Source organism: Poecile atricapillus, chromosome 12 (assembly GCF_030490865.1).
Source record: "Poecile atricapillus isolate bPoeAtr1 chromosome 12, bPoeAtr1.hap1, whole genome shotgun sequence".
NCBI classification, from domain to species: domain Eukaryota; kingdom Metazoa; phylum Chordata; class Aves; order Passeriformes; family Paridae; genus Poecile; species Poecile atricapillus.
Genome location: NC_081260.1, coordinates 6,263,303 through 6,273,797, shown reverse-complemented (window position 1 = coordinate 6,273,797; position 10,495 = coordinate 6,263,303).

Sequence of the window (10,495 nt, the reverse complement as noted above, 5' to 3'; positions counted from 1 at the left end):
GAGTACAAAACAGCTGTTTAAAAGCTGTGTTTTATTCACCTACTTCACTGAGATAAGAGACACTATTTTTCATTACAGTGTAAATCAAGTGCATTATTCAGCCAATGTGACCTTGCCAACAGATCCTGAATATCTTCCAGTCCTTGAGATTTTGTTTAGAACAAATGGATCACATTCAGTATTAGCTGGAAGAAAATCAAAAATAAATGCTGACTTACTGCTTATTAAAAAATGAACAATTTATTAGATATCAATAGGGTATTTAGCTATCACTGTGTTCACAACAGATAACTAAAAACTAATTAATGATAAAATAATTAATGCAGTGGAAAAGCCATATTTTATTCTTTGTTTTCATCTGATGTCATAAGGAAAAGGATAAGAGGGGTTTTTACTTTCATGAACATTTTTTCAGAGTAAGCAACTGTCCACAGGGGCCTCCACTTTCATAACATGCATCTTGTCAGAAGAAACAAGTGACATGAATTTTACTAGAAGTACAGTTCTCTTTATCAAAAATTTCTTCTTTGTCTGGGAATAATTCTCATTCATAATTCATTTTAGGCTGCTCTCACATGACCTGTGTTGGCTTGTGATTTGAAACCCAGAGGAATTTCAGACCATTTATTTATTCTTTCTAAGTCACAACTATTTGTCTTTTAAATTTTATGCACATTGGTAATTGTTTGCTGGTTTTATTTTCACTCACACTGTACTGATCCATCCATTAAAAATCCACTGCAAGAGATTGAGAGTATTTTTTATTTTTCCATTTTTTAATCAGCCAGGTCAAGGTACTGTTGAAATGACTCAACGATTTTCCTGAAGAGAAACAAGGCTATGCTAAAATGAGTTTGCTTTCAGTGGAATGTCTCATGTAGCCAGAACCACAGCATGGATGGCAGCAGGAAAACTCAGCCTGAGCTTTCTTGTCTCTGTAGCTGGATACTAACACTTTTCAGTAAAAACTTCACACCACCAGTTATTTGACATCTTGCATTATTTTTTTTTATCAAGGGACTAGCTAAGTGTTGTGCATTTATTTCCAGCAAGGCAGAGCTGATGAGGAAACAGAACAAGTCTTTTACTTGGTGTGACATGGCTATGCCTTTTGCTGGAAAGAAAACACTATTTAAATTCTGTTAAATCACACTTAAATTTAAGATAAATCAGAATAACCTGCTTCTAAAACTGCCAGCTGCCAGGAACTATTTTTTATGTCAGTATTAGATATAAACAATAGACAGTATTTTTAGAAAGTGTCTGCTGTATTGTTTAGGATCACAGTAAAATTGGCAAATCGGGAAATCTTCAAATTGTTCTGGATTATATTCTCAGTGTTTGGAAAATATCTCAGACTTTATAATACACATATTTCACTCCAATATTCTAGAAATAGGTTTCAGCGTATTCCTGCAGGAGACCTGCATGGATGAGCAAGGAGCTTCTGGCAAAACTCAAACTGAAGAGCAGTTTACGGAATGTGGAAAAAAGGGGAGGCCACTTGGAATGATTGTAGGAATGTTTTCAGAGTATGCAGGGATGTGCAGAGGAAGGCTAAGACCCACTTGGAATTAAATCAGGCGAGAGATGTCAGGGACAACAAGAAGGGTTTCTTCAAGTATATCAGTAGCAAAAGGAAGATAAAGGGAAGTGGGCTCAGTGCTGACTGAGGTGGATGCCCTGGAACGATAGAGAGGGTGGAGCTATGAACGTCTTTGCTTCATTCTCTAATGCTAAAGCCAGCCCTCAGGAATCCTGGGCCATGCAGGCAAGAGAGAAAGTCTGGAGAAGGGATTGGGATAGAGATCAAACAGTCTAGAGAGGAAATTTCAAACTTTCACTTGGAAAGCAAATTGAAACAAAGCCATTCCCTGCAAAAGCATCCCTGTGTAAGACAGGAGAGGAAAGCTGTTGCAATTTACTGGTGTGAATACTCAGACAACACTGAGTCCAGCTGACAGCAACTGAGAGGAGTTGATCCTTGTTTCTGGAGACAGCAATGGAAACAGAAACCCTGATCCTTATAGATGGTGTAAAATGAGAAGCTCTGAAAACTGACATAGGATCTTCAATGGATTCTTCTCTCAGGCATTTTTGTTTGTTTTGCATGGTCCAATTAATAAAGGAAAATCTAAGGTGTGATAATTAAAAATTCATCCATAAGGTTTTCCCCTAAAGATATACACCAATTTGGTGCCAGAGCTGGATGCACAATGACTGCCAGGTCTTGTCCACATGGACAAAAGTTCTTAAACTTTGGGAAAACACAGCACCTCTGGCCCTTTGCAGTGGTGTTTGAATACATGTTGGTTTACACACCTAGAACACTGTAATTAGTAGTTATTAGTATTTCTGTAGTATGAATATCATGTCTTTTTGCTGTGTGGCACTTTTCCCAGAACATTTAACTGCTGTTTCCAACCTGACTTCTGCCGTTTTTGCAGCATTGACATTGTCTGTTTTGTTGTGCTTAAATAACATTGCTTGTTAGTCTGTGGTTCCCTTTGCTCATTCCTGCTGACCTCAATGTTTCAGTTGATATTACTGCCTGTAGCATTCTGGCACAACCTACTGAAGTCAGTGATTTTTTGTTTCTATTTTCTAGAACCTACTCAGTAACAAATCCATTGCAATTACATTTACATAAATGACCCTCTGTTAAATCATGAAGGTGTCTTGCTCCTTATTTCTTGTCAGACCTAGTTCTGGAAGTCATCACCTTCTGTATTTGTGGCTTAGGAAGGCTCTGTGAATACAAATTTTTGGAGGCTGACCAAATACTCTGAGGAAGAATCACACTGTTGACTTGTTCATATGATCCTTTCGATATTGGCTTGTGGCCATTCGAGGGAAGGGGTGCAAGGAAATGGAGATATTTGTTCTGATAAATAAGGCCATTTTCTATTTTCAGCCAGTGAAGCTTATTACTTTTAGGCAGATACTGTAGAGATACATAGTCTTCACGTTTACCCAATATCTTTTTTCTCCATTAAGTCCTTCAGTTCTTGCTAATAAGAGGATTCAGCCTGTGCCTGTGCCATTCAAGGAGGATAGCAATATCCCCTTGAGTTCCCCAGATATAAAATGGTAAGGTAATGTCAACTAAATGTGGTTGAGGTTTGCTGTACTAAAGTCAGCTTGAGTGCTTCTTTTTGATTTATTTTCTTAACATACCAGCTAGCATGAGGGGAAAATGACTGAATAATGCAGTTCTTAATTGGCTGTAAACAGAAAGAAGTATGTGTTAACATATGGTGACTGTTAATGATGGCTTACTTTGTATAAAATACTTCAATCATCTGTCTGTCCCAAATGATCCCACCACAGAAGCATGACAACATTTAGTGTACAACATGTGTCCCTCAGTGTTTTTACATGATAGCTAGAGTTGAATGTTAACCAACTTTTTCTGTGGCTTGGAAGCAAATCTGGTCTTTGGTCATATATTTCCATTTGTTTTCACACTTTTCTTTTAATAATAAGTGTAGTTTAGTTTAAACGTGCCAAATAAACATGGTGTGCTGGCTACTAAACCAAAATAAATATATTTTTCCCCACTTAACAACCTTCACATTTGCAGTTAGCCTTGTGCATAGGCAAAACAGAGACTGGAGCATATGTAAGGACTCAGCATTACTGGCAGAAAGAAAGCTTTTTTAAATGTGAAAGACACCCACTGGGCAGTTCAGAATCTAGGGCAAAATTGCTATTTCACTCAGTCATTCCCCATATGAAACAAATCTTTGATATCAGCAGCATTTATTCAAAAGCAATTCTGTAGCTGACTGGTTTTGGCAGGTAGACAAACCTGTTTTAAAATTTTCAGCCTTAAGAAACCAATTGACACTTGATAATGGATAGTAGCAAATGGTGTCAGTACAAATAGGAAAAGCTGTAAATGGTCACTTGCCTCTAAAGGATGAGTTAATTTACTTACAGGTGGTTTGAATTTGTGCTGTTCCTCTTCCACCACTCTGAATTTTGCAGACTGAATCAAATCTTATACCTCAACAAAATCAGGTGTACACAAGCAAAGCCTTTATAGACTTTAATTCATTAACAAAGACATTTCACTTTACAAATGTGCCATAAATCTTCTTTGTCAACTTATATAAAGGCCTATTTGAATTATCCTCTTAGTAGGAATTAGGGAAGGTTATGGCCTTTATATGATTATTTCATCTGCAAGCACCACCACTGTGCACTTTCCTTGGACAGTGTCTGAACCAGAACTACCTGGAGGTCAGGGAGGAATAAGGGCATTTTAAACTTCAAACTATGAAGGTTCATTTTTAAAAAAAAATGTCTGAAAAATTCATGTTCAGCTTTAAACCACCTATCATCCAAGCAGGGCCTGGTGGTGCCCTGTGAATAATTCTGAATAGTTCCTTTGTGAGTGGCTTGTTGAGCCCCAGGTAGATACTGCTCAAGGAGTGGCTGTGAGCTGCAGGATGTGAGCAGCTTGTGCTGAAAGGACCAGGGCATGGCCTAGTCCTGGGCATTTGGGCAGTGGAAAGCATGGCTTAATATGAAGAAAAAGAATGTTTTTTTAATGTTCCCAGATCTCATGAACTTGACAAGCTGTAAATAGCAGGAAATCATGCATTATTTGTGAACGGTCTCCCAGCAGTTCTGCTTAGTCTGATGATACCCACAGTTAATATGGAAACCTGTGAACCATTCCCAACCATTCATGCTCTGTAGACACCTGGATTAAACCTTTTTCTTGCATGCTTTTACAGGCGCATTCTTTACTTCTTAATGTAAACCAGATAAGAAATCTTCATCAAATACTATAAATTGCTTGAATCTCTGTAAATTAAATCCATTTGATTTCCTGGATTGTCAAATACAGTAAGGGAAATCTTATCTTTTTTGTTGTTTACTATTTTACTATAAAAATATTGGTGTTCCTGTACCAAATGCCATCCCATCTGTGGGAGTTGCACACAGAAGCTGTAGGAAGTTTCCTAGTTTCTATGTGCATGTTTAGTGAGATGCTAGAGTTTTGATATATTTTGAAGCTTACAACCTCTCACCAGATTTTAAACTCAATTTACAGAAGTTTTCAATTTTTCTCTTATGTTTGATGTAGCCTGGCTGATTCCTCTTCCCATTCTCTTGATGCATTTTGTCTTTTCCTTGCAGCAAAGTTGGCCAAGGGATCTTGAAGGCTGTAAGAGTCAGGAGTAACCCCTTTATTATCTTTTGTAATGCAGCAAGGGCCTAGAAGTGTATTTGTCCTGCTCTGCTAGAATCTGGTTATGTCTAAAATAACTGTAATAATTACAGCTTATATCTGAAGATTTCATTCTCTCTTTACTACCTGTAACTACAATTGAACCTTTTTTTTCCCCTCTAAAGATGGAAAACCGTAAAACCAGTGGAAGTTAAATTCAAGAGCAAAGTAAACAGTGATTTCTCAGCACCTTGATACTGAGCTGTAACCTCTGCTATTTCTAAAGTATTTAAGTTGTTTCCATACTGCATCTCTGTGCATTTTTTAATACTTTAGTCAAAAATTATTTTTTATAAGAACATATTCTGTTACTGGGGGGAAAAAAATTAAAAAAACATAAATTCATCATGATTACTGATGTATATTTCATGGGAATCAAAAAATAAAATAAAATATAAAAATTCTAGAACACATTTTCCTTGACTTTCATCATATTTCTATTTTCACAGAGTGTCTTCCAGGTTCTTTAAATTTGAGGGTTGGGATTTTTATATGTGAGGAGCCAGAAAATGAAGATTTTTTTTTTTTTCCTGACAAGTTAATTATAAAAACAAGAATTTAATTTGGTGTATTAGGAGCAAAATTTCTTAATATACTATAGTAATTCCTGAAAAAGATGAAGAATGGGAAGGCAGCAAAATTTGCTGAGAGTCTGGGTATATGGGTCAGTCATCATGAAGACTGATTTATGTGTGAGGGGTGGAAAGATATTCACACTGGGTTTCTAGTTTAAACATCAGTTATGGGGTGACCTTCCAGACTCAGTGGCCCTGTGGTCTCATTCAGTACGCGTGGGCTGATGGATGAGTTCCACCAGATCATGACAGCAAACCAGACTCACCATCAGTCCATGCAAAGCATTAAAATATCTGTGAAAGTGCAAAGGATTTACAATTAATTATTCAGCTCAGGAAAGAGTTCTGGATGTTGTTACAGACAGCTTAATGAAGATTTTAGTGATGGCCAGAAGTCCAAAAAGACATTAAGAGTTATAAGGAATAGGATGGGGAATAACATGTAAAACCTATAATTAGACCTGATAGGGAAATGTTCCCTCAGCAATGAGCAATTTGAGAACTCTGAACAAAACCCACACCTATACTTGTAGAAAGCCCCAGCCATTCAGACCAAAAATTTGATTACATTCAAAATTAGTCTAGTCAATTAATAGCACAAATAAAAATAAGAAGGATGTTCAAAATTGTTTTTGAAAGAGGTAATAAGCTGTGTATTTCACTTCCATACTTATCCCAGTAAGGAAATATTTAATGGGGAAGACTGATTACACAACAGATTTTAAAAAGACTGTTGTGCTAGCCACTGATAGGAAACAAGAAAGGATTATAAGGTTAAGTGAACGACAGGATTAAACCAGTGTAGTGTTTCTATATTCATTCCCTTTGCCTATCCTCCCTGAAAATTAATCCAAAGCAATATTTCGACATCAGCTTTTTGGTGGAGATATGGTCTGAACAATGTACATTAAAAGGTGTCTCACAGATCAAAGAAAAATGATAACAAAATTTCAGAAAAGCACAAAAAAAGGGTATTATTCAACTACAGGAAATCTGCTCTTAAATGAAAGATACAAATGTTTTTGAAATTTAGTGTAAAAAGCAAAGGTATACTTTGCTTATAGAACCTGGTTCAAATAACTGCACTCCATTGGTCTCAGCATAGACAGCATTCTCACTTCAATGAAGTTGTGTCACTTTTCATTGTAATAGTTCTATTAGGTATCTACTTTAGGCTATACTTGAACAGACAAAGTCCTAATTCCCCACTGGTGTAAATTACTGCAGTTCCATAGGGATCTTAATATAGCAGTAATGATCTGACCCAGGATAGCCTGAACATAAAATTTTCCTTTGACCTTGTGACAAATTTTTAAATTAAATTTATAAGGAAAGTAAATACAGCTGAGCAGAGAGTAGATCCTACTTCATTTGTAACAGCATTTTCCACAGGATGATGCAGAAGCAGAAAGATCACAACCTCCATCAATAAGTAAAGGATACTGTAAAATGCTTAAATGGAATGGAATTAATCACTACTTAGCTAGCAGGGCAAAATCTATGTATTGATGTTTGCCTTATCCCCCAGCTAGAGACAACTAAATACTCAGTGCTTTGTCTTCCCTCTGTAAGTCCCAGTAAATTCTCATCTTCTTCTTTCGTTAATCAGGAATGTTTATTTTCCCTTACCATCTTTTGGCATCCTCCCCACCTCTATTTTAAATTCTAGAATATACCAATTCTTTACAGAATTTATACCCCATCTCCAGATACTTTTTATTTCCTTTGACTTTATTTTAGGCTTCTCTACACTTTTTTCCTCCCTTATCTTATTCTTCTGCCTTCAGAAAGTTCAGTGTGCAAGTTAATCTAACAGCATGAAGCTCACTGACATGATCAAGACTTGTGAAATAGAAACTAAGCCCTGACTGATTTTAGAGCCTTCTGGTGGCAAATCTCTCATGAACAAATTGGTTCTTGACATTTGCTCTGGTCTGCTTTCTTAAAATATGCTTTAAAATTAACCCGTAGGCCTGATTCTCCTTTTATTCTGGAAATACTGTATGATTGTTTCACAGAACTTCCTTCTCTACAGAGTAATTCTTGATTTGATAAGTATAATCCAAATCTGTTGTAGGAAACTCACTTGGCTTGCTTCATTATAATCCCACATATTAATGAGAAGTTCTCTTTCTATGTGCCTATAAAGATTCAAGCTTCACAGAAAAAAACCCCAAAACCAACAAACCACAAAAACTCCTTTACATTGTTAATACTGTAGAGTGAATGCTATTAACCACATCATATATATCTATACAATACTCATATGGAATCATATGGTTTGGTTTTGAAGGACCCTTAAAGGTCATCTAGTTCCTGCCATGGGCAGGGACAACTTCCACTTAGAGCAGGTGGTCCAGGGCCTCATCTGCCCTGACCTTGAAGTGGTCAGAGATCTGAACACCTCCAGCACTTCCACAGCTTTTCTGGGCAACCTGTGCCAGGGCCTTACCACCCTCATAATGAATAATTTTTCCTAATAGCTAATGTAAACCCTCTCTCTTTCACTTTAAAGTCATTACTCCTTCTCCTACTTATGGAGCCACTGCTGCTGCTGTGTCATTTTCCCTGGATTACTTCACTTTGTTTATGTCTTTGGGCTAAGACAATGCAATCCTTCTGCCATGCTGATGACCCTGAAAAACCCTGTTAACCTGTTGTCTGGAAGGATTAATTAAATAACTGTTGCCCCTTTAAGGGCACAGAATAGACTTTATCAAATACATCATAATAATTAGGTTCTTACTGAAAAGAACTAATTATTTTGAAAGTTATTCTACTGAGAAACAGATACATCACAAATAGGAAGATCAGCATAAACTAACCTCTGTAACCCATTGTAGGACAGGATTGCAGCTCTTACATCCATGCCTGATCCTGACACATCCAGCCCCCTGTTTAGTCCTGTTCTAGGCATGAGATGTAACACAGAGAGTCTTTTCTCAGTGACTTGGCTCAACATTTCCAATCTCTCTTTTGAGCAGAGGTTCAGGGACAGAAGCCAGTGTGCAATCAGTGTCCAGGTACCTGGGAAAGCTGGATGAGCCCTTAGGTGAGCAGAGGCTTTCATACTCCTTCAAGGAGGCTGGGGGCTGGCATTCCAGCCATGCCAGAGTGTGCTGAAGTGTGGCTCTGGTCGTGCAGAGCCCCTGCACAGCCCCTGTTCTGTGAAAGGCACTGGGAAGCACCAGTGATGTGAGCACAAGGAGCTTGGAAGACTGGGTTTTTACCACAGCTGATTGGGATTCTGAATTATCCACGAATTTCCTAATTTTATATTTAAGTAACAAGTGATTTCTGCCCTTTCCTCTCTTATTCAGAGAATGGTATTAAGTGTGTATTTCAGGTGACTGCAGCAATCCTATTGAATTTACCCCGAGTTCCAAATATACATAAAGTATCATAACCATAATGCCCTCATTCTGTCATATTTGCTTGAAATGTGTGTATTTGTGTATTAGGTAGCTTCACCCTGCCTAGAAAAAAATACAAAAACCAGGATAAATTTTTTCTCTGTCTTCAAACATCTTCATTCTGTCAGTAATATTAAAAAATAGAAATAATTGCTTAGAGATCAGAGATAATGATCTCAGGGGCCTGTAGATTTTGTTTTACTTATTTTGTTTAATACAACTTTTGTTGCATTGGCTCAGCAGTAGTTTTTTAACCTTCTTGTCTAATTGAAATCTTGTGAGAAGTGTAATATCTTTAAAAGAAGACTAAGTGAATGGGAAATAACTGAACAGACTTGCTAAATACAAAACATCATATACCTATTTTGCCACAATAAAGTCAGTGCCATAAAGAGTTTGTCTATTTTTCAGGAATACAAACTGAAGATATTAAGTTGGTCCCATAAACATCAAAAGGCAGATTCTTGACTAGCCATGGCATAAAATGGGATATTTATGGCTTCCATTTCAGATTAAAATTATTCAAGACCACAAACTAGTTGCTTGGAAGAAGCTGCATGGTTAAAATTCTCTTTTCAGCAACAAACTCAGTGTTTCCTTACAAATTGTTTAGTTGCTGGGAGGATTTTCAGTTATATGAAAGCTTCCTATAATAAACCACTGCTGTTCAAAGAAAGTCTTTATTCCTGCTCCTACTGAATTTACATGGACTTTAGTTATACAGGATTGCAACAAAAGGGTGCAACTGACTTATACTAACTTTGGTGCGTGCATTTCATCCTTTTGAGGTAAGAAAGAAAAAAAAAACCCAGACAATGGGCTGCTTTTTAGAAGAGTTGTCCCTACGGTCTGACTTTTCCTTCGTACTTAGCATGCCTCAGAATGAAAGTGAAGGCTTATCAAATAGCAGTGAGCAACAATAACAACAAATATTTTACCCTTCAATAGCTCTTTCTACCTGGGACTCTTAGAACTCTAAATACTAGCTGATAGAATCTAATTGAGAGTTTTATCCCCTTTTAACAAAGAAAGAAACAATTCTGTAATTAATATGACTCATCTGTATGAATGTCAAAGAACTGTTTTAAGTTATTTGGTTTCTCAGGTTTTGATGCTTGTTATGGAAGGAAGAGAATGACATGCATTGCAGTGCATTTGCCACATTTACATTCTACTTGTGTATAACTTTCCCATGGGGAAAACCTTATCTTCCTTACAGTTCTTCTGGATAAGCTCACAATTATGCAATTATTGCATGGATGAAT